General features: G+C 39.6%; 24 non-coding genes across 24 annotated transcripts; all 24 read left to right on the top strand.

The window, feature by feature from the left end:
* Positions 1-518: 518 nt before the first annotated feature.
* TRNAT-CGU lies at positions 519-591 on the top strand. Its single transcript has one exon. It is a non-coding gene; the product is annotated as a tRNA-Thr (tRNA).
* A 455-nt stretch (positions 592-1046) lies between these two features.
* TRNAT-UGU lies at positions 1047-1119 on the top strand. The gene has a single exon. It is a non-coding gene; the product is annotated as a tRNA-Thr (tRNA).
* Positions 1120-2105: 986 nt separating this feature from the next.
* Positions 2106-2178, top strand: TRNAT-CGU. Its single transcript has one exon. It is a non-coding gene; the product is annotated as a tRNA-Thr (tRNA).
* A 456-nt stretch (positions 2179-2634) lies between these two features.
* TRNAT-UGU lies at positions 2635-2707 on the top strand. Its single transcript has one exon. It is a non-coding gene; the product is annotated as a tRNA-Thr (tRNA).
* Positions 2708-3693: 986 nt separating this feature from the next.
* TRNAT-CGU lies at positions 3694-3766 on the top strand. Its single transcript has one exon. It is a non-coding gene; the product is annotated as a tRNA-Thr (tRNA).
* Positions 3767-4221: 455 nt separating this feature from the next.
* TRNAT-UGU lies at positions 4222-4294 on the top strand. The gene has a single exon. It is a non-coding gene; the product is annotated as a tRNA-Thr (tRNA).
* Positions 4295-5280: 986 nt separating this feature from the next.
* Positions 5281-5353, top strand: TRNAT-CGU. Its single transcript has one exon. It is a non-coding gene; the product is annotated as a tRNA-Thr (tRNA).
* Positions 5354-5808: 455 nt separating this feature from the next.
* TRNAT-UGU lies at positions 5809-5881 on the top strand. Its single transcript has one exon. It is a non-coding gene; the product is annotated as a tRNA-Thr (tRNA).
* Positions 5882-6867: 986 nt separating this feature from the next.
* Positions 6868-6940, top strand: TRNAT-CGU. The gene has a single exon. It is a non-coding gene; the product is annotated as a tRNA-Thr (tRNA).
* Positions 6941-7396: 456 nt separating this feature from the next.
* TRNAT-UGU lies at positions 7397-7469 on the top strand. The gene has a single exon. It is a non-coding gene; the product is annotated as a tRNA-Thr (tRNA).
* Positions 7470-8455: 986 nt separating this feature from the next.
* Positions 8456-8528, top strand: TRNAT-CGU. The gene has a single exon. It is a non-coding gene; the product is annotated as a tRNA-Thr (tRNA).
* Positions 8529-8984: 456 nt separating this feature from the next.
* On the top strand, positions 8985-9057 carry TRNAT-UGU. The gene has a single exon. It is a non-coding gene; the product is annotated as a tRNA-Thr (tRNA).
* A 986-nt stretch (positions 9058-10043) lies between these two features.
* Positions 10044-10116, top strand: TRNAT-CGU. The gene has a single exon. It is a non-coding gene; the product is annotated as a tRNA-Thr (tRNA).
* Positions 10117-10572: 456 nt separating this feature from the next.
* TRNAT-UGU lies at positions 10573-10645 on the top strand. The gene has a single exon. It is a non-coding gene; the product is annotated as a tRNA-Thr (tRNA).
* A 986-nt stretch (positions 10646-11631) lies between these two features.
* TRNAT-CGU lies at positions 11632-11704 on the top strand. The gene has a single exon. It is a non-coding gene; the product is annotated as a tRNA-Thr (tRNA).
* A 460-nt stretch (positions 11705-12164) lies between these two features.
* On the top strand, positions 12165-12237 carry TRNAT-UGU. Its single transcript has one exon. It is a non-coding gene; the product is annotated as a tRNA-Thr (tRNA).
* A 986-nt stretch (positions 12238-13223) lies between these two features.
* Positions 13224-13296, top strand: TRNAT-CGU. Its single transcript has one exon. It is a non-coding gene; the product is annotated as a tRNA-Thr (tRNA).
* A 455-nt stretch (positions 13297-13751) lies between these two features.
* Positions 13752-13824, top strand: TRNAT-UGU. Its single transcript has one exon. It is a non-coding gene; the product is annotated as a tRNA-Thr (tRNA).
* A 1122-nt stretch (positions 13825-14946) lies between these two features.
* On the top strand, positions 14947-15019 carry TRNAT-UGU. Its single transcript has one exon. It is a non-coding gene; the product is annotated as a tRNA-Thr (tRNA).
* A 986-nt stretch (positions 15020-16005) lies between these two features.
* Positions 16006-16078, top strand: TRNAT-CGU. Its single transcript has one exon. It is a non-coding gene; the product is annotated as a tRNA-Thr (tRNA).
* A 454-nt stretch (positions 16079-16532) lies between these two features.
* TRNAT-UGU lies at positions 16533-16605 on the top strand. The gene has a single exon. It is a non-coding gene; the product is annotated as a tRNA-Thr (tRNA).
* A 1123-nt stretch (positions 16606-17728) lies between these two features.
* On the top strand, positions 17729-17801 carry TRNAT-UGU. Its single transcript has one exon. It is a non-coding gene; the product is annotated as a tRNA-Thr (tRNA).
* A 1123-nt stretch (positions 17802-18924) lies between these two features.
* Positions 18925-18997, top strand: TRNAT-UGU. Its single transcript has one exon. It is a non-coding gene; the product is annotated as a tRNA-Thr (tRNA).
* A 1123-nt stretch (positions 18998-20120) lies between these two features.
* Positions 20121-20193, top strand: TRNAT-UGU. Its single transcript has one exon. It is a non-coding gene; the product is annotated as a tRNA-Thr (tRNA).
* The last annotated feature ends 2468 nt before the right edge of the window (positions 20194-22661 follow it).

The following is a 22661-nucleotide window of genomic DNA, read 5'->3' as shown; positions in this document are numbered from 1 at the left end:
CACTGCTCTTGTAAACCATTTGACTTGTAATAAACCAGCAACTGCTATGCTGTACAGTGGACAAGGAAATGTTCTACTCTTTCTTTTTCCACACAAACAATAGACTTTTGAGATGAATATTTTTGAATCCCATTCTGAAATTTTTGGCCCCGTTTTCAACAGGCCATCTGGGCGGTTTTAATTGGAGTCATGGAGTCAAATACCACTTCTCACGGTCAGTTTGTATGTCAGAGTGGACAGCATCAGTCTTCACATAGTAGGATTTTGAACGCTGGTTTTGCAAATCAGGTGCCTTGTACTGGACCAGCAATTACTATGCCATGTGCTATAACAGTGGAGAAAAAAGTGTGCTCTTTCTTTATCCGTAAAAAATAAATAGACTTTTAGGTTGAACTTTTTTGAATCTGATTCTGAAAAGTTTGCCTTTCTTAAATGTAGCTGAAGATTTTTCCTTGTCTGAAGTTTTTAGATAAAAAAAGCCTTGGTCAGAAAACACACGTTCAACTTGTCTGTTGTTTGGCTTCATAGCTCAGGGGTTAGAGCGCTGGTCTCGTAAACCAGAAGTCGTGAGTTCAAATCTCACTGAGGCCTCTTTATTACCTTAGGTTAATGTAAGCGCAACACTGCTTAAGATCTGAAACAGTATGTAGGATCAACGAGGATCTTTCAAAGTGTTTTCTTTTCAGCTATCTGAATTCTAAACCAGCAACTATAATGCTGTAGTGCTGCACCAGTGGACTTCTTGTTTACACCAAAAAATGTACTTTTAAGATGAACATCTATGTATCTGATTCTGAAACCTTTGGCCCCTATGTTAGTCTATGATGGCACACGTTTTGTGTTGACATGCGAAATGATGACTGACTTACATCGAATTCTCTGAGCTCTTCCTCACATTTAGGTCAGGTTGGCCAAACAATGTAAAGTTCTATGTCCCATAAGAGCCCTGTTTCTCTTAAATGGTTTTGAAGGTCTTTGATTTTTTTCAGTTTATAGGGCAAAAAGATACACCTGAAAAAAAAACATTGGGAAAAGCTGTGCATGGTGGCTTCATAGCTCAGGGGTTAGAGCACTGGTCTTGTAAACCAGGGGTCGTGAGTTCAAATCTCACTGGGGCCTACATCTTTAGTCTGATGTGAGTATGGTCTTATCGATGACCCATTATGACTTCAGGATCATCAAGGGTCCTCCAAAATGTCTTGTTTTCAACTATTTGAATATTAAGCAAATATGATGCTGGACTACTTCTCACAGTCCAGCTTTTCTTAAATGCTTGTATGTTTGAGTGGACAGCATCAGTCTTCACAGACTAATATTTTGAGCGCTGGTTTTGCAAAAAAGGTGCCTTGTACTGAACCAGCAACTATTCAGCCATATGCTACAAAATGTGCTACTTTCTTTTTCATCAAAAAATAGACTTTTAAGATAAACATTTTAGAATCTGATTCTGAAACCTTTGACTAAGGTTTAACAGTACAGCTGGGCAGTCTTCTCTGGAGTCATGGAATCAAATACCACTTCTCACAGTCCAGATTTTTTTAAATGTCTGAGTGCACAGCGTCATTCTTCGCAGACTATGGTGTTGAGCACTGCTCTTGTAAACCATTTGACTTGTAATAAACCAGCAACTGCTATGCTGTACAGTGGACAAGGAAATGTTCTACTCTTTCTTTTTCCACACAAAAAATAGACTTTTGAGATGAATATTTTTGAATCCCATTCTGAAATTTTTGGCCCCGTTTTCAACAGGCCATCTGGGCGGTTTTAATTGGAGTCATGGAGTCAAATACCACTTCTCACGGTCAGTTTGTATGTCAGAGTGGACAGCATCAGTCTTCACATAGTAGGATTTTGAACGCTGGTTTTGCAAATCAGGTGCCTTGTACTGGACCAGCAATTACTATGCCATGTGCTATAACAGTGGAGAAAAAAGTGTGCTCTTTCTTTATCCGTAAAAAATAAATAGACTTTTAGGTTGAACTTTTTTGAATCTGATTCTGAAAAGTTTGCCTTTCTTAAATGTAGCTGAAGATTTTTCCTTGTCTGAAGTTTTTAGATAAAAAAAGCCTTGGTCAGAAAACACACGTTCAACTTGTCTGTTGTTTGGCTTCATAGCTCAGGGGTTAGAGCGCTGGTCTCGTAAACCAGAAGTCGTGAGTTCAAATCTCACTGAGGCCTCTTTATTACCTTAGGTTAATGTAAGCGCAACACTGCTTAAGATCTGAAACAGTATGTAGGATCAACGAGGATCTTTCAAAGTGTTTTCTTTTCAGCTATCTGAATTCTAAACCAGCAACTATAATGCTGTAGTGCTGCACCAGTGGACTTCTTGTTTACACCAAAAAATGTACTTTTAAGATGAACATCTATGTATCTGATTCTGAAACCTTTGGCCCCTATGTTAGTCTATGATGGCACACGTTTTGTGTTGACATGCGAAATGATGACTGACTTACATCGAATTCTCTGAGCTCTTCCTCACATTTAGGTCAGGTTGGCCAAACAATGTAAAGTTCTATGTCCCATAAGAGCCCTGTTTCTCTTAAATGGTTTTGAAGGTCTTTGATTTTTTTCAGTTTATAGGGCAAAAAGATACACCTGAAAAAAAAACCATTGGGAAAAGCTGTGCATGGTGGCTTCATAGCTCAGGGGTTAGAGCACTGGTCTTGTAAACCAGGGGTCGTGAGTTCAAATCTCACTGGGGCCTACATCTTTAGTCTGATGTGAGTATGGTCTTATCGATGACCCATTATGACTTCAGGATCATCAAGGGTCCTCCAAAATGTCTTGTTTTCAACTATTTGAATATTAAGCAAATATGATGCTGGACTACTTCTCACAGTCCAGCTTTTCTTAAATGCTTGTATGTTTGAGTGGACAGCATCAGTCTTCACAGACTAATATTTTGAGCGCTGGTTTTGCAAAAAAGGTGCCTTGTACTGAACCAGCAACTATTCAGCCATATGCTACAAAATGTGCTACTTTCTTTTTCATCAAAAAATAGACTTTTAAGATAAACATTTTAGAATCTGATTCTGAAACCTTTGACTAAGGTTTAACAGTACAGCTGGGCAGTCTTCTCTGGAGTCATGGAATCAAATACCACTTCTCACAGTCCAGATTTTTTTAAATGTCTGAGTGCACAGCGTCATTCTTCGCAGACTATGGTGTTGAGCACTGCTCTTGTAAACCATTTGACTTGTAATAAACCAGCAACTGCTATGCTGTACAGTGGACAAGGAAATGTTCTACTCTTTCTTTTTCCACACAAACAATAGACTTTTGAGATGAATATTTTTGAATCCCATTCTGAAATTTTTGGCCCCGTTTTCAACAGGCCATCTGGGCGGTTTTAATTGGAGTCATGGAGTCAAATACCACTTCTCACGGTCAGTTTGTATGTCAGAGTGGACAGCATCAGTCTTCACATAGTAGGATTTTGAACGCTGGTTTTGCAAATCAGGTGCCTTGTACTGGACCAGCAATTACTATGCCATGTGCTATAACAGTGGAGAAAAAAGTGTGCTCTTTCTTTATCCGTAAAAAATAAATAGACTTTTAGGTTGAACTTTTTTGAATCTGATTCTGAAAAGTTTGCCTTTCTTAAATGTAGCTGAAGATTTTTCCTTGTCTGAAGTTTTTAGATAAAAAAAGCCTTGGTCAGAAAACACACGTTCAACTTGTCTGTTGTTTGGCTTCATAGCTCAGGGGTTAGAGCGCTGGTCTCGTAAACCAGAAGTCGTGAGTTCAAATCTCACTGAGGCCTCTTTATTACCTTAGGTTAATGTAAGCGCAACACTGCTTAAGATCTGAAACAGTATGTAGGATCAACGAGGATCTTTCAAAGTGTTTTCTTTTCAGCTATCTGAATTCTAAACCAGCAACTATAATGCTGTAGTGCTGCACCAGTGGACTTCTTGTTTACACCAAAAAATGTACTTTTAAGATGAACATCTATGTATCTGATTCTGAAACCTTTGGCCCCTATGTTAGTCTATGATGGCACACGTTTTGTGTTGACATGCGAAATGATGACTGACTTACATCGAATTCTCTGAGCTCTTCCTCACATTTAGGTCAGGTTGGCCAAACAATGTAAAGTTCTATGTCCCATAAGAGCCCTGTTTCTCTTAAATGGTTTTGAAGGTCTTTGATTTTTTTCAGTTTATAGGGCAAAAAGATACACCTGAAAAAAAACCATTGGGAAAAGCTGTGCATGGTGGCTTCATAGCTCAGGGGTTAGAGCACTGGTCTTGTAAACCAGGGGTCGTGAGTTCAAATCTCACTGGGGCCTACATCTTTAGTCTGATGTGAGTATGGTCTTATCGATGACCCATTATGACTTCAGGATCATCAAGGGTCCTCCAAAATGTCTTGTTTTCAACTATTTGAATATTAAGCAAATATGATGCTGGACTACTTCTCACAGTCCAGCTTTTCTTAAATGCTTGTATGTTTGAGTGGACAGCATCAGTCTTCACAGACTAATATTTTGAGCGCTGGTTTTGCAAAAAAGGTGCCTTGTACTGAACCAGCAACTATTCAGCCATATGCTACAAAATGTGCTACTTTCTTTTTCATCAAAAAATAGACTTTTAAGATAAACATTTTAGAATCTGATTCTGAAACCTTTGACTAAGGTTTAACAGTACAGCTGGGCAGTCTTCTCTGGAGTCATGGAATCAAATACCACTTCTCACAGTCCAGATTTTTTTAAATGTCTGAGTGCACAGCGTCATTCTTCGCAGACTATGGTGTTGAGCACTGCTCTTGTAAACCATTTGACTTGTAATAAACCAGCAACTGCTATGCTGTACAGTGGACAAGGAAATGTTCTACTCTTTCTTTTTCCACACAAACAATAGACTTTTGAGATGAATATTTTTGAATCCCATTCTGAAATTTTTGGCCCCGTTTTCAACAGGCCATCTGGGCGGTTTTAATTGGAGTCATGGAGTCAAATACCACTTCTCACGGTCAGTTTGTATGTCAGAGTGGACAGCATCAGTCTTCACATAGTAGGATTTTGAACGCTGGTTTTGCAAATCAGGTGCCTTGTACTGGACCAGCAATTACTATGCCATGTGCTATAACAGTGGAGAAAAAAGTGTGCTCTTTCTTTATCCGTAAAAAATAAATAGACTTTTAGGTTGAACTTTTTTGAATCTGATTCTGAAAAGTTTGCCTTTCTTAAATGTAGCTGAAGATTTTTCCTTGTCTGAAGTTTTTAGATAAAAAAAGCCTTGGTCAGAAAACACACGTTCAACTTGTCTGTTGTTTGGCTTCATAGCTCAGGGGTTAGAGCGCTGGTCTCGTAAACCAGAAGTCGTGAGTTCAAATCTCACTGAGGCCTCTTTATTACCTTAGGTTAATGTAAGCGCAACACTGCTTAAGATCTGAAACAGTATGTAGGATCAACGAGGATCTTTCAAAGTGTTTTCTTTTCAGCTATCTGAATTCTAAACCAGCAACTATAATGCTGTAGTGCTGCACCAGTGGACTTCTTGTTTACACCAAAAAATGTACTTTTAAGATGAACATCTATGTATCTGATTCTGAAACCTTTGGCCCCTATGTTAGTCTATGATGGCACACGTTTTGTGTTGACATGCGAAATGATGACTGACTTACATCGAATTCTCTGAGCTCTTCCTCACATTTAGGTCAGGTTGGCCAAACAATGTAAAGTTCTATGTCCCATAAGAGCCCTGTTTCTCTTAAATGGTTTTGAAGGTCTTTGATTTTTTTCAGTTTATAGGGCAAAAAGATACACCTGAAAAAAAACCATTGGGAAAAGCTGTGCATGGTGGCTTCATAGCTCAGGGGTTAGAGCACTGGTCTTGTAAACCAGGGGTCGTGAGTTCAAATCTCACTGGGGCCTACATCTTTAGTCTGATGTGAGTATGGTCTTATCGATGACCCATTATGACTTCAGGATCATCAAGGGTCCTCCAAAATGTCTTGTTTTCAACTATTTGAATATTAAGCAAATATGATGCTGGACTACTTCTCACAGTCCAGCTTTTCTTAAATGCTTGTATGTTTGAGTGGACAGCATCAGTCTTCACAGACTAATATTTTGAGCGCTGGTTTTGCAAAAAAGGTGCCTTGTACTGAACCAGCAACTATTCAGCCATATGCTACAAAATGTGCTACTTTCTTTTTCATCAAAAAATAGACTTTTAAGATAAACATTTTAGAATCTGATTCTGAAACCTTTGACTAAGGTTTAACAGTACAGCTGGGCAGTCTTCTCTGGAGTCATGGAATCAAATACCACTTCTCACAGTCCAGATTTTTTTAAATGTCTGAGTGCACAGCGTCATTCTTCGCAGACTATGGTGTTGAGCACTGCTCTTGTAAACCATTTGACTTGTAATAAACCAGCAACTGCTATGCTGTACAGTGGACAAGGAAATGTTCTACTCTTTCTTTTTCCACACAAACAATAGACTTTTGAGATGAATATTTTTGAATCCCATTCTGAAATTTTTGGCCCCGTTTTCAACAGGCCATCTGGGCGGTTTTAATTGGAGTCATGGAGTCAAATACCACTTCTCACGGTCAGTTTGTATGTCAGAGTGGACAGCATCAGTCTTCACATAGTAGGATTTTGAACGCTGGTTTTGCAAATCAGGTGCCTTGTACTGGACCAGCAATTACTATGCCATGTGCTATAACAGTGGAGAAAAAAGTGTGCTCTTTCTTTATCCGTAAAAAATAAATAGACTTTTAGGTTGAACTTTTTTGAATCTGATTCTGAAAAGTTTGCCTTTCTTAAATGTAGCTGAAGATTTTTCCTTGTCTGAAGTTTTTAGATAAAAAAAGCCTTGGTCAGAAAACACACGTTCAACTTGTCTGTTGTTTGGCTTCATAGCTCAGGGGTTAGAGCGCTGGTCTCGTAAACCAGAAGTCGTGAGTTCAAATCTCACTGAGGCCTCTTTATTACCTTAGGTTAATGTAAGCGCAACACTGCTTAAGATCTGAAACAGTATGTAGGATCAACGAGGATCTTTCAAAGTGTTTTCTTTTCAGCTATCTGAATTCTAAACCAGCAACTATAATGCTGTAGTGCTGCACCAGTGGACTTCTTGTTTACACCAAAAAATGTACTTTTAAGATGAACATCTATGTATCTGATTCTGAAACCTTTGGCCCCTATGTTAGTCTATGATGGCACACGTTTTGTGTTGACATGCGAAATGATGACTGACTTACATCGAATTCTCTGAGCTCTTCCTCACATTTAGGTCAGGTTGGCCAAACAATGTAAAGTTCTATGTCCCATAAGAGCCCTGTTTCTCTTAAATGGTTTTGAAGGTCTTTGATTTTTTTCAGTTTATAGGGCAAAAAGATACACCTGAAAAAAAAACCATTGGGAAAAGCTGTGCATGGTGGCTTCATAGCTCAGGGGTTAGAGCACTGGTCTTGTAAACCAGGGGTCGTGAGTTCAAATCTCACTGGGGCCTACATCTTTAGTCTGATGTGAGTATGGTCTTATCGATGACCCATTATGACTTCAGGATCATCAAGGGTCCTCCAAAATGTCTTGTTTTCAACTATTTGAATATTAAGCAAATATGATGCTGGACTACTTCTCACAGTCCAGCTTTTCTTAAATGCTTGTATGTTTGAGTGGACAGCATCAGTCTTCACAGACTAATATTTTGAGCGCTGGTTTTGCAAAAAAGGTGCCTTGTACTGAACCAGCAACTATTCAGCCATATGCTACAAAATGTGCTACTTTCTTTTTCATCAAAAAATAGACTTTTAAGATAAACATTTTAGAATCTGATTCTGAAACCTTTGACTAAGGTTTAACAGTACAGCTGGGCAGTCTTCTCTGGAGTCATGGAATCAAATACCACTTCTCACAGTCCAGATTTTTTTAAATGTCTGAGTGCACAGCGTCATTCTTCGCAGACTATGGTGTTGAGCACTGCTCTTGTAAACCATTTGACTTGTAATAAACCAGCAACTGCTATGCTGTACAGTGGACAAGGAAATGTTCTACTCTTTCTTTTTCCACACAAAAAATAGACTTTTGAGATGAATATTTTTGAATCCCATTCTGAAATTTTTGGCCCCGTTTTCAACAGGCCATCTGGGCGGTTTTAATTGGAGTCATGGAGTCAAATACCACTTCTCACGGTCAGTTTGTATGTCAGAGTGGACAGCATCAGTCTTCACATAGTAGGATTTTGAACGCTGGTTTTGCAAATCAGGTGCCTTGTACTGGACCAGCAATTACTATGCCATGTGCTATAACAGTGGAGAAAAAAGTGTGCTCTTTCTTTATCCGTAAAAAATAAATAGACTTTTAGGTTGAACTTTTTTGAATCTGATTCTGAAAAGTTTGCCTTTCTTAAATGTAGCTGAAGATTTTTCCTTGTCTGAAGTTTTTAGATAAAAAAAGCCTTGGTCAGAAAACACACGTTCAACTTGTCTGTTGTTTGGCTTCATAGCTCAGGGGTTAGAGCGCTGGTCTCGTAAACCAGAAGTCGTGAGTTCAAATCTCACTGAGGCCTCTTTATTACCTTAGGTTAATGTAAGCGCAACACTGCTTAAGATCTGAAACAGTATGTAGGATCAACGAGGATCTTTCAAAGTGTTTTCTTTTCAGCTATCTGAATTCTAAACCAGCAACTATAATGCTGTAGTGCTGCACCAGTGGACTTCTTGTTTACACCAAAAAATGTACTTTTAAGATGAACATCTATGTATCTGATTCTGAAACCTTTGGCCCCTATGTTAGTCTATGATGGCACACGTTTTGTGTTGACATGCGAAATGATGACTGACTTACATCGAATTCTCTGAGCTCTTCCTCACATTTAGGTCAGGTTGGCCAAACAATGTAAAGTTCTATGTCCCATAAGAGCCCTGTTTCTCTTAAATGGTTTTGAAGGTCTTTGATTTTTTTCAGTTTATAGGGCAAAAAGATACACCTGAAAAAAAAACCATTGGGAAAAGCTGTGCATGGTGGCTTCATAGCTCAGGGGTTAGAGCACTGGTCTTGTAAACCAGGGGTCGTGAGTTCAAATCTCACTGGGGCCTACATCTTTAGTCTGATGTGAGTATGGTCTTATCGATGACCCATTATGACTTCAGGATCATCAAGGGTCCTCCAAAATGTCTTGTTTTCAACTATTTGAATATTAAGCAAATATGATGCTGGACTACTTCTCACAGTCCAGCTTTTCTTAAATGCTTGTATGTTTGAGTGGACAGCATCAGTCTTCACAGACTAATATTTTGAGCGCTGGTTTTGCAAAAAAGGTGCCTTGTACTGAACCAGCAACTATTCAGCCATATGCTACAAAATGTGCTACTTTCTTTTTCATCAAAAAATAGACTTTTAAGATAAACATTTTAGAATCTGATTCTGAAACCTTTGACTAAGGTTTAACAGTACAGCTGGGCAGTCTTCTCTGGAGTCATGGAATCAAATACCACTTCTCACAGTCCAGATTTTTTTAAATGTCTGAGTGCACAGCGTCATTCTTCGCAGACTATGGTGTTGAGCACTGCTCTTGTAAACCATTTGACTTGTAATAAACCAGCAACTGCTATGCTGTACAGTGGACAAGGAAATGTTCTACTCTTTCTTTTTCCACACAAACAATAGACTTTTGAGATGAATATTTTTGAATCCCATTCTGAAATTTTTGGCCCCGTTTTCAACAGGCCATCTGGGCGGTTTTAATTGGAGTCATGGAGTCAAATACCACTTCTCACGGTCAGTTTGTATGTCAGAGTGGACAGCATCAGTCTTCACATAGTAGGATTTTGAACGCTGGTTTTGCAAATCAGGTGCCTTGTACTGGACCAGCAATTACTATGCCATGTGCTATAACAGTGGAGAAAAAAGTGTGCTCTTTCTTTATCCGTAAAAAATAAATAGACTTTTAGGTTGAACTTTTTTGAATCTGATTCTGAAAAGTTTGCCTTTCTTAAATGTAGCTGAAGATTTTTCCTTGTCTGAAGTTTTTAGATAAAAAAAGCCTTGGTCAGAAAACACACGTGCAACTTGTCTGTTGTTTGGCTTCATAGCTCAGGGGTTAGAGCGCAGGTCTCGTAAACCAGAAGTTGTGAGTTCAAATCTCACTGAGGCCTCTTTATTACCTTAGGTTAATGTAAGCGCAACACTGCTTAAGATCTGAAACAGTATGTAGGATCAACGAGGATCTTTCAAAGTGTTTTCTTTTCAGCTATCTGAATTCTAAACCAGCAACTATAATGCTGTAGTGCTGCACCAGTGGACTTCTTGTTTACACCAAAAAATGTACTTTTAAGATGAACATCTATGTATCTGATTCTGAAACCTTTGGCCCCTATGTTAGTCTATGATGGCACACGTTTTGTGTTGACATGCGAAATGATGACTGACTTACATCGAATTCTCTGAGCTCTTCCTCACATTTAGGTCAGGTTGGCCAAACAATGTAAAGTTCTATGTCCCATAAGAGCCCTGTTTCTCTTAAATGGTTTTGAAGGTCTTTGATTTTTTTCAGTTTATAGGGCAAAAAGATACACCTGAAAAAAAAAACATTGGGAAAAGCTGTGCATGGTGGCTTCATAGCTCAGGGGTTAGAGCACTGGTCTTGTAAACCAGGGGTCGTGAGTTCAAATCTCACTGGGGCCTACATCTTTAGTCTGATGTGAGTATGGTCTTATCGATGACCCATTATGACTTCAGGATCATCAAGGGTCCTCCAAAATGTCTTGTTTTCAACTATTTGAATATTAAGCAAATATGATGCTGGACTACTTCTCACAGTCCAGCTTTTCTTAAATGCTTGTATGTTTGAGTGGACAGCATCAGTCTTCACAGACTAATATTTTGAGCGCTGGTTTTGCAAAAAAGGTGCCTTGTACTGAACCAGCAACTATTCAGCCATATGCTACAAAATGTGCTACTTTCTTTTTCATCAAAAAATAGACTTTTAAGATAAACATTTTAGAATCTGATTCTGAAACCTTTGACTAAGGTTTAACAGTACAGCTGGGCAGTCTTCTCTGGAGTCATGGAATCAAATACCACTTCTCACAGTCCAGATTTTTTTAAATGTCTGAGTGCACAGCGTCATTCTTCGCAGACTATGGTGTTGAGCACTGCTCTTGTAAACCATTTGACTTGTAATAAACCAGCAACTGCTATGCTGTACAGTGGACAAGGAAATGTTCTACTCTTTCTTTTTCCACACAAACAATAGACTTTTGAGATGAATATTTTTGAATCCCATTCTGAAATTTTTGGCCCCGTTTTCAACAGGCCATCTGGGCGGTTTTAATTGGAGTCATGGAGTCAAATACCACTTCTCACGGTCAGTTTGTATGTCAGAGTGGACAGCATCAGTCTTCACATAGTAGGATTTTGAACGCTGGTTTTGCAAATCAGGTGCCTTGTACTGGACCAGCAATTACTATGCCATGTGCTATAACAGTGGAGAAAAAAGTGTGCTCTTTCTTTATCCGTAAAAAATAAATAGACTTTTAGGTTGAACTTTTTTGAATCTGATTCTGAAAAGTTTGCCTTTCTTAAATGTAGCTGAAGATTTTTCCTTGTCTGAAGTTTTTAGATAAAAAAAGCCTTGGTCAGAAAACACACGTTCAACTTGTCTGTTGTTTGGCTTCATAGCTCAGGGGTTAGAGCGCTGGTCTCGTAAACCAGAAGTCGTGAGTTCAAATCTCACTGAGGCCTCTTTATTACCTTAGGTTAATGTAAGCGCAACACTGCTTAAGATCTGAAACAGTATGTAGGATCAACGAGGATCTTTCAAAGTGTTTTCTTTTCAGCTATCTGAATTCTAAACCAGCAACTATAATGCTGTAGTGCTGCACCAGTGGACTTCTTGTTTACACAAAAAATAGACTTTTAAGATGAACATCTATGTATCTGATTCTGAAACCTTTGGCCCCTATGTTAGACTATGATGGCACACGTTTTGTGTTGACATGCGAAATGATGACTGACTTACATTGAATTCTCTGAGCTCTTCCTCACATTTAGGTCAGGTTGGCCAAACAATGTAAAGTTCTATGTCCCATGAGAGCCCTGTTTCTCTTAAATGGTTTTGAAGGTCTTGATTTTTTTCAGTTTATAGGGCAAAAAGATACACTTGACAGAATGGAAAAATCCATTGGGAAAAGCTGTGCATGGTGGCTTCATAGCTCAGGGGTTAGAGCACTGGTCTTGTAAACCAGGGGTCGTGAGTTCAAATCTCACTGGGGCCTACATCTTTAGTCTGATGTGAGTATGGTCTTATCGATGACCCATTATGACTTCAGGATCATCAAGGGTCCTCCAAAATGTCTTGTTTTCAACTATTTGAATATTAAGCAAATATGATGCTGGACTACTTCTCACAGTCCAGCTTTTCTTAAATGCTTGTATGTTTGAGTGGACAGCATCAGTCTTCACAGACTAATATTTTGAGCGCTGGTTTTGCAAAAAAGGTGCCTTGTACTGAACCAGCAACTATTCAGCCATATGCTACAAAATGTGCTACTTTCTTTTTCATCAAAAAATAGACTTTTAAGATAAACATTTTAGAATCTGATTCTGAAACCTTTGACTAAGGTTTAACAGTACAGCTGGGCAGTCTTCTCTGGAGTCATGGAATCAAATACCACTTCTCACAGTCCAGATTTTTTTAAATGTCTGAGTGCACAGCGTCATTCTTCGCAGACTATGGTGTTGAGCACTGCTCTTGTAAACCATTTGACTTGTAATAAACCAGCAACTGCTATGCTGTACAGTGGACAAGGAAATGTTCTACTCTTTCTTTTTCCACACAAAAAATAGACTTTTGAGATGAATATTTTTGAATCCCATTCTGAAATTTTTGGCCCCGTTTTCAACAGGCCATCTGGGCGGTTTTAATTGGAGTCATGGAGTCAAATACCACTTCTCACGGTCAGTTTGTATGTCAGAGTGGACAGCATCAGTCTTCACATAGTAGGATTTTGAACGCTGGTTTTGCAAATCAGGTGCCTTGTACTGGACCAGCAATTACTATGCCATGTGCTATAACAGTGGAGAAAAAAGTGTGCTCTTTCTTTATCCGTAAAAAATAAATAGACTTTTAGGTTGAACTTTTTTGAATCTGATTCTGAAAAGTTTGCCTTTCTTAAATGTAGCTGAAGATTTTTCCTTGTCTGAAGTTTTTAGATAAAAAAATCCTTGGTCAGAAAACACACGTTCAATTTGTCTGTTGTTTGGCTTCATAGCTCAGGGGTTAGAGCGCTGGTCTCGTAAACCAGAAGTCGTGAGTTCAAATCTCACTGAGGCCTCTTTATTACCTTAGGTTAATGTAAGCGCAACACTGCTTAAGATCTGAAACAGTATGTAGGATCAACGAGGATCTTTCAAAGTGTTTTCTTTTCAGCTATCTGAATTCTAAACCAGCAACTATAATGCTGTAGTGCTGCACCAGTGGACTTCTTGTTTACACCAAAAAATGTACTTTTAAGATGAACATCTATGTATCTGATTCTGAAACCTTTGGCCCCTATGTTAGTCTATGATGGCACACGTTTTGTGTTGACATGCGAAATGATGACTGACTTACATCGAATTCTCTGAGCTCTTCCTCACATTTAGGTCAGGTTGGCCAAACAATGTAAAGTTATATGTCCCATAAGAGCCCTGTTTCTCTTAAATGGTTTTGAAGGTCTTTGATTTTTTTCAGTTTATAGGGCAAAAAGATACACCTGAAAAAAAAACATGGGGAAAAGCTGTGCATGGTGGCTTCATAGCTCAGGGGTTAGAGCACTGGTCTTGTAAACCAGGGGTCGTGAGTTCAAATCTCACTGGGGCCTACATCTTTAGTCTGATGTGAGTATGGTCTTATCGATGACCCATTATGACTTCAGGATCATCAAGGGTCCTCCAAAATGTCTTGTTTTCAACTATTTGAATATTAAGCAAATATGATGCTGGACTACTTCTCACAGTCCAGCTTTTCTTAAATGCTTGTATGTTTGAGTGGACAGCATCAGTCTTCACAGACTAATATTTTGAGCGCTGGTTTTGCAAAAAAGGTGCCTTGTACTGAACCAGCAACTATTCAGCCATATGCTACAAAATGTGCTACTTTCTTTTTCATCAAAAAATAGACTTTTAAGATAAACATTTTAGAATCTGATTCTGAAACCTTTGACTAAGGTTTAACAGTACAGCTGGGCAGTCTTCTCTGGAGTCATGGAATCAAATACCACTTCTCACAGTCCAGATTTTTTTAAATGTCTGAGTGCACAGCGTCATTCTTCGCAGACTATGGTGTTGAGCACTGCTCTTGTAAACCATTTGACTTGTAATAAACCAGCAACTGCTATGCTGTACAGTGGACAAGGAAATGTTCTACTCTTTCTTTTTCCACACAAACAATAGACTTTTGAGATGAATATTTTTGAATCCCATTCTAAAATTTTTGGCCCCGTTTTCAACAGGCCATCTGGGCGGTTTTAATTGGAGTCATGGAGTCAAATACCACTTCTCACGGTCAGTTTGTATGTCAGAGTGGACAGCATCAGTCTTCACATAGTAGGATTTTGAACGCTGGTTTTGCAAATCAGGTGCCTTGTACTGGACCAGCAATTACTATGCCATGTGCTACAAAATGGGCTACTATCTTTTTCATCAAAAAATAGACTTTTAAGATGAACATCTTTGCATCTGATTCTGAAACCTTTGGCCCCTATGTTAGACTATGATGGCACACGTTTTGTGTTGAAATGCGAAATGATGACTGACTTACATTGAATTCTCTGAGCTCTTCCTCACATTTAGGTCAGGTTGGCCAAACAATGTAAAGTTCTATGTCCCATGAGAGCCCTGTTTCTCTTAAATGGTTTTGAAGGTCTTGATTTTTTTCAGTTTATAGGGCAAAAAGATACACTTGGACAGAATGAAAAAATCCATTGGGAAAAGCTGTGCATGGTGGCTTCATAGCTCAGGGGTTAGAGCACTGGTCTTGTAAACCAGGGGTCGTGAGTTCAAATCTCACTGGGGCCTACATCTTTAGTCTGATGTGAGTATGGTCTTATCGATGACCCATTATGACTTCAGGATCATCAAGGGTCCTCCAAAATGTCTTGTTTTCAACTATTTGAATATTAAGCAAATATGATGCTGGACTACTTCTCACAGTCCAGCTTTTCTTAAATGCTTGTATGTTTGAGTGGACAGCATCAGTCTTCACAGACTAATATTTTGAGCGCTGGTTTTGCAAAAAAGGTGCCTTGTACTGAACCAGCAACTATTCAGCCATATGCTACAAAATGTGCTACTTTCTTTTTCATCAAAAAATAGACTTTTAAGATAAACATTTTAGAATCTGATTCTGAAACCTTTGACTAAGGTTTAACAGTACAGCTGGGCAGTCTTCTCTGGAGTCATGGAATCAAATACCACTTCTCACAGTCCAGATTTTTTTAAATGTCTGAGTGCACAGCGTCATTCTTCGCAGACTATGGTGTTGAGCACTGCTCTTGTAAACCATTTGACTTGTAATAAACCAGCAACTGCTATGCTGTACAGTGGACAAGGAAATGTTCTACTCTTTCTTTTTCCACACAAAAAATAGACTTTTGAGATGAATATTTTTGAATCCCATTCTGAAATTTTTGGCCCCGTTTTCAACAGGCCATCTGGGCGGTTTTAATTGGAGTCATGGAGTCAAATACCACTTCTCACGGTCAGTTTGTATGTCAGAGTGGACAGCATCAGTCTTCACATAGTAGGATTTTGAACGCTGGTTTTGCAAATCAGGTGCCTTGTACTGGACCAGCAATTACTATGCCATGTGCTATAACAGTGGAGAAAAAAGTGTGCTCTTTCTTTATCCGTAAAAAATAAATAGACTTTTAGGTTGAACTTTTTTGAATCTGATTCTGAAAAGTTTGCCTTTCTTAAATGTAGCTGAAGATTTTTCCTTGTCTGAAGTTTTTAGATAAAAAAAGCCTTGGTCAGAAAACACACCTTCAACTTGTCTGTTGTTTGGCTTCATAGCTCAGGGGTTAGATCGCTGGTCTCGTAAACCAGAAGTCGTGAGTTCAAATCTCACTGAGGCCTCTTTATTACCTTAGGTTAATGTAAGCGCAACACTGCTTAAGATCTGAAACAGTATGTAGGATCAACGAGGATCTTTCAAAGTGTTTTCTTTTCAGCTATCTGAATTCTAAGCCAGCAACTATAATGCTGTAGTGCTGCACCAGTGGACTTCTTGTTTACACCAAAAAATGTACTTTTAAGATGAACATCTATGTATCTGATTCTGAAACCTTTGGCCCCTATGTTAGTCTATGATGGCACACGTTTTGTGTTGACATGCGAAATGATGACTGACTTACATCGAATTCTCTGAGCTCTTCCTCACATTTAGGTCAGGTTGGCCAAACAATGTAAAGTTCTATGTCCCATAAGAGCCCTGTTTCTCTTAAATGGTTTTGAAGGTCTTGATTTTTTTCAGTTTATAGGGCAAAAAGATACACCTGAAAAAAAACCATTGGGAAAAGCTGTGCATGGTGGCTTCATAGCTCAGGGGTTAGAGCACTGGTCTTGTAAACCAGGGGTCGTGAGTTCAAATCTCACTGGGGCCTACATCTTTAGTCTGATGTGAGTATGGTCTTATCGATGACCCATTATGACTTCAGGATCATCAAGGGTCCTCCAAAATGTCTTGTTTTCAACTATTTGAATATTAAGCAAATATGATGCTGGACTACTTCTCACAGTCCAGCTTTTCTTAAATGCTTGTATGTTTGAGTGGACAGCATCAGTCTTCACAGACTAATATTTTGAGCGCTGGTTTTGCAAAAAAGGTGCCTTGTACTGAACCAGCAACTATTCAGCCATATGCTACAAAATGTGCTACTTTCTTTTTCATCAAAAAATAGACTTTTAAGATAAACATTTTAGAATCTGATTCTGAAACCTTTGACTAAGGTTTAACAGTACAGCTGGGCAGTCTTCTCTGGAGTCATGGAATCAAATACCACTTCTCACAGTCCAGATTTTTTTAAATGTCTGAGTGCACAGCGTCATTCTTCGCAGACTATGGTGTTGAGCACTGCTCTTGTAAACCATTTGACTTGTAATAAACCAGCAACTGCTATGCTGTACAGTGGACAAGGATATGTTCTACTCTTTCTTTTTCCACACAAAAAATAGACTTTTGAGATGAATATTTTTGAATCCCATTCTGAAATTTTTGGCCCTGTTTTCAACAGGCCATCTGGGCGGTTTTAATTGGAGTCATGGAGTCAAATACCACTTCTCACGGTCAGTTTGTATGTCAGAGTGGACAGCATCAGTCTTCACATAGTAGGATTTTGAACGCTGGTTTTGCAAATCAGGTGCCTTGTACTGGACCAGCAATTACTATGCCATGTGCTACAAAATGTGCTACTATCTTTTTCATCAAAAAATAGACTTTTAAGATGAACATCTTTGCATCTGATTCTGAAACCTTTGGCCCCTATGTTAGACTATGATGGCACACGTTTTGTGTTGAAATGCGAAATGATGACTGACTTACATTGAATTCTCTGAGCTCTTCCTCACATTTAGGTCAGGTTGGCCAAACAATGTAAAGTTCTATGTCCCATGAGAGCCCTGTTTCTCTTAAATGGTTTTGAAGGTCTTGATTTTTTTCAGTTTATAGGGCAAAAAGATACACTTGGACAGAATGGAAAAAATCCATTGGGAAAAGCTGTGCATGGTGGCTTCATAGCTCAGGGGTTAGAGCACTGGTCTTGTAAACCAGGGGTCGTGAGTTCAAATCTCACTGGGGCCTACATCTTTAGTCTGATGTGAGTATGGTCTTATCGATGACCCATTATGACTTCAGGATCATCAAGGGTCCTCCAAAATGTCTTGTTTTCAACTATTTGAATATTAAGCAAATATGATGCTGGACTACTTCTCACAGTCCAGCTTTTCTTAAATGCTTGTATGTTTGAGTGGACAGCATCAGTCTTCACAGACTAATATTTTGAGCGCTGGTTTTGCAAAAAAGGTGCCTTGTACTGAACCAGCAACTATTCAGCCATATGCTACAAAATGTGCTACTTTCTTTTTCATCAAAAAATAGACTTTTAAGATAAACATTTTAGAATCTGATTCTGAAACCTTTGACTAATGTTTAACAGTACAGCTGGGCAGTCTTCTCTGGAGTCATGGAATCAAATACCACTTCTCACAGTCCAGATTTTTTTAAATGTCTGAGTGCACAGCGTCATTCTTCGCAGACTATGGTGTTGAGCACTGCTCTTGTAAACCATTTGACTTGTAATAAACCAGCAACTGCTATGCTGTACAGTGGACAAGGATATGTTCTACTCTTTCTTTTTCCACACAAAAAATAGACTTTTGAGATGAATATTTTTGAATCCCATTCTGAAATTTTTGGCCCTGTTTTCAACAGGCCATCTGGGCGGTTTTAATTGGAGTCATGGAGTCAAATACCACTTCTCACGGTCAGTTTGTATGTCAGAGTGGACAGCATCAGTCTTCACATAGTAGGATTTTGAACGCTGGTTTTGCAAATCAGGTGCCTTGTACTGGACCAGCAATTACTATGCCATGTGCTACAAAATGTGCTACTATCTTTTTCATCAAAAAATAGACTTTTAAGATGAACATCTTTGCATCTGATTCTGAAACCTTTGGCCCCTATGTTAGACTATGATGGCACACGTTTTGTGTTGAAATGCGAAATGATGACTGACTTACATCGAATTCTCTGAGCTCTTCCTCACATTTAGGTCAGGTTGGCCAAACAATGTAAAGTTCTATGTCCCATGAGAGCCCTGTTTCTCTTAAATGGTTTCGAAGGTCTTGATTTTTTTCAGTTTATAGGGCAAAAAGATACACTTGGACAGAATGGAAAAAATCCATTGGGAAAAGCTGTGCATGGTGGCTTCATAGCTCAGGGGTTAGAGCACTGGTCTTGTAAACCAGGGGTCGTGAGTTCAAATCTCACTGGGGCCTACATCTTTAGTCTGATGTGAGTATGCTCTTATCGATGACCCATTATGACTTCAGGATCATCAAGGGTCCTCCAAAATGTCTTGTTTTCAACTATTTGAATATTAAGCAAATATGATGCTGGACTACTTCTCACAGTCCAGCTTTTCTTAAATGCTTGTATGTTTGAGTGGACAGCATCATTCTTCACAGACTAATATTTTGAGCGCTGGTTTTGCAAAAAAGGTGCCTTGTACTGAACCAGCAACTATTCAGCCATATGCTACAAAATGTGCTACTTTCTTTTTCATCAAAAAATAGACTTTTAAGATAAACATTTTAGAATCTGATTCTGAAACCTTTGACTAATGTTTAACAGTACAGCTGGGCAGTCTTCTCTGGAGTCATGGAATCAAATACCACTTCTCACAGTCCAGATTTTTTTAAATGTCTGAGTGCACAGCGTCATTCTTCGCAGACTATGGTGTTGAGCACTGCTCTTGTAAACCATTTGACTTGTAATAAACCAGCAACTGCTATGCTGTACAGTGGACAAGGATATGTTCTACTCTTTCTTTTTCCACACAAAAAATAGACTTTTGAGATGAATATTTTTGAATCCCATTCTGAAATTTTTGGCCCCGTTTTCAACAGGCCATCTGGGCGGTTTTAATTGGAGTCATGGAGTCAAATACCACTTCTCACGGTCAGTTTGTATGTCAGAGTGGACAGCATCAGTCTTCACATAGTAGGATTTTGAACGCTGGTTTTGCAAATCAGGTGCCTTGTACTGGACCAGCAATTACTATGCCATGTGATACAAAATGTGCTACTATCTTTTTCATCAAAAAATAGACTTTTAAGATGAACATCTTTGCATCTGATTCTGAAACCTTTGGCCCCTATGTTAGACTATGATGGCACACGTTTTGTGTTGACATGCGAAATGATGACTGACTTACATCGAATTCTCTGAGCTCTTCCTCACATTTAGGTCAGGTTGGCCAAACAATGTAAAGTTCTATGTCCCATAAGAGCCCTGTTTCTCTTAAATGGTTTTGAAGGTCTTGATTTTTTTCAGTTTATAGGGCAAAAAGATACACTTGGACAGAATGGAAAAAATCCATTGGGAAAAGCTGTGCATGGTGGCTTCATAGCTCAGGGGTTAGAGCACTGGTCTTGTAAACCAGGGGTCGTGAGTTCAAATCTCACTGGGGCCTACATCTTTAGTCTGATGTGAGTATGGTCTTATCGATGACCCATTATGACTTCAGGATCATCAAGGGTCCTCCAAAATGTCTTGTTTTCAACTATTTGAATATTAAGCAAATATGATGCTGGACTACTTCTCACAGTCCAGCTTTTCTTAAATGCTTGTATGTTTGAGTGGACAGCATCAGTCTTCACAGACTAATATTTTTAGCGCTGGTTTTGCAAAAAAGGTGCCTTGTACTGAACCAGCAACTATTCAGCCATATGCTACAAAATGTGCTACTTTCTTTTTCATCAAAAAATAGACTTTTAAGATAAACATTTTAGAATCTGATTCTGAAACCTTTGACTAAGGTTTAACAGTACAGCTGGGCAGTCTTCTCTGGAGTCATGGAATCAAATACCACTTCTCACAGTCCAGATTTTTTTAAATGTCTGAGTGCACAGCGTCATTCTTCGCAGACTATGGTGTTGAGCACTGCTCTTGTAAACCATTTGACTTGTAATAAACCAGCAACTGCTATGCTGTACAGTGGACAAGGATATGTTCTACTCTTTCTTTTTCCACACAAAAAATTGACTTTTGAGATGAATATTTTTGAATCCCATTCTGAAATTTTTGGCCCCGTTTTCAACAGGCCATCTGGGCGGTTTTAATTGGAGTCATGGAGTCAAATACCACTTCTCACGGTCAGTTTGTATGTCAGAGTGGACAGCATCAGTCTTCACATAGTAGGATTTTGAACGCTGGTTTTGCAAATCAGGTGCCTTGTACTGGACCAGCAATTACTATGCCATGTGATACAAAATGTGCTACTATCTTTTTCATCAAAAAATAGACTTTTAAGATGAACATCTTTGCATCTGATTCTGAAACCTTTGGCCCCTATGTTAGACTATGATGGCACACGTTTTGTGTTGAAATGCGAAATGATGACTGACTTACATCGAATTCTCTGAGCTCTTCCTCACATTTAGGTCAGGTTGGCCAAACAATGTAAAGTTCTATGTCCCATGAGAGCCCTGTTTCTCTTAAATGGTTTTGAAGGTCTTGATTTTTTTCAGTTTATAGGGCAAAAAGATACACTTGGACAGAATGGAAAAAATCCATTGGGAAAAGCTGTGCATGGTGGCTTCATAGCTCAGGGGTTAGAGCACTGGTCTTGTAAATCAGGGGTCGTGAGTTCAAATCTCACTGGGACCTACATCTTTAGTCTGATGTGAGTATGGTCTTATCGATGACCCATTATGACTTCAGGATCATCAAGGGTCCTCCAAAATGTCTTGTTTTTAACTATTTGAATATTAAGCAAATATGATGCTGGACTACTTCTCACAGTCCAGCTTTTCTTAAATGCTTGTATGTTTGAGTGGACAGCATCAGTCTTCACAGACTAATATTTTGAGCGCTGGTTTTGCAAAAAAGGTGCCTTGTACTGAACCAGCAACTATTCAGCCATATGCTACAAAATGTGCTACTTTCTTTTTCATCAAAAAATAGACTTTTAACCCCTTAAGGACGCAGGGCGTATCGGTACGCCCTATTTCCCGAGTCCTTAAGGACTCAGGGCGTACCGGTACTTCCTACCTTGAAATCGGCATTCCGGCGCCCCAGGGGTTAATCGGAACGGGATTTCGGCTGAAATCATTCAGCCGGCATCCCGTAACAATGCAGGGGGGGGTCATTTGACCCCCCCGCATCGACGATCGCAGAAAACCGCAGGTCAATTCAGACCTGCGGTTTTCTGCGTTTCCGGTCCATTCGGGTGTCCTGTGATCCGATGAACTGGAAAAAGACTGCGATCGGTGGCGTAATTTTACACCACCTATCGCAGTCCGAGGATTTGGAGAGGCGGTGCTGGCCCTGGTGCTGAACGCCGCTGTCCAGGGTGCTGATTGGAGCAGGGGAGAGAGGCGCGAGATTCAAACTTCCTGCGCTCCTCTCTCCCCTCCTCTTCCTGTCCAGCACCCTGACCGTGCAGCACCGTCCAGAACGAGCTCCTGTGTCCCCACAATCGGCATCCATCACCCTCCTGCACCCATCGCCACCCAGGTAGGTTAGGGTCAGTGAGGGAGAGGCACCGTTAGGCAGGGAAAGAAGGGAAAAGTTATTTAGAAAAAAAAAAAAAAACTTTTATTTCCAAACTTTCTTTGATCCATCCATCAGACCCCAGATCCCCCCCTGCCACTTCCCCCCCCCACAAGACCCCACCACCACCAGACCCCCACCCCACCCCCCTTCCCCACCACCAGCCCCCCCCTCCCCTGACCACCAGCCCCCTTACCACCACTTTTTTTTTTTCTGCGTGCGCTGACTGGCCGGCACTTTTTAGCGTCCGTCTAGTGTTAGCGCATCGCCCGCCCCACCACCCCACCGACCGCTGATCAGCGTTGTACCGCTGATCAGCAAGTTTGAACTTTTTTTTTCCTAACACTTGCCCTTTCTTTTTTTGCCTTTTTTAGTACGCGAACACCC

The sequence above is a fragment of the Bufo bufo genome, unplaced genomic scaffold (genome assembly GCF_905171765.1).
Source record: "Bufo bufo unplaced genomic scaffold, aBufBuf1.1, whole genome shotgun sequence".
NCBI lineage: Eukaryota > Metazoa > Chordata > Amphibia > Anura > Bufonidae > Bufo > Bufo bufo.
The sequence above is the reverse complement of the archived record's forward strand: the minus strand, read 5'-3'. Positions and strand labels throughout refer to the sequence as shown.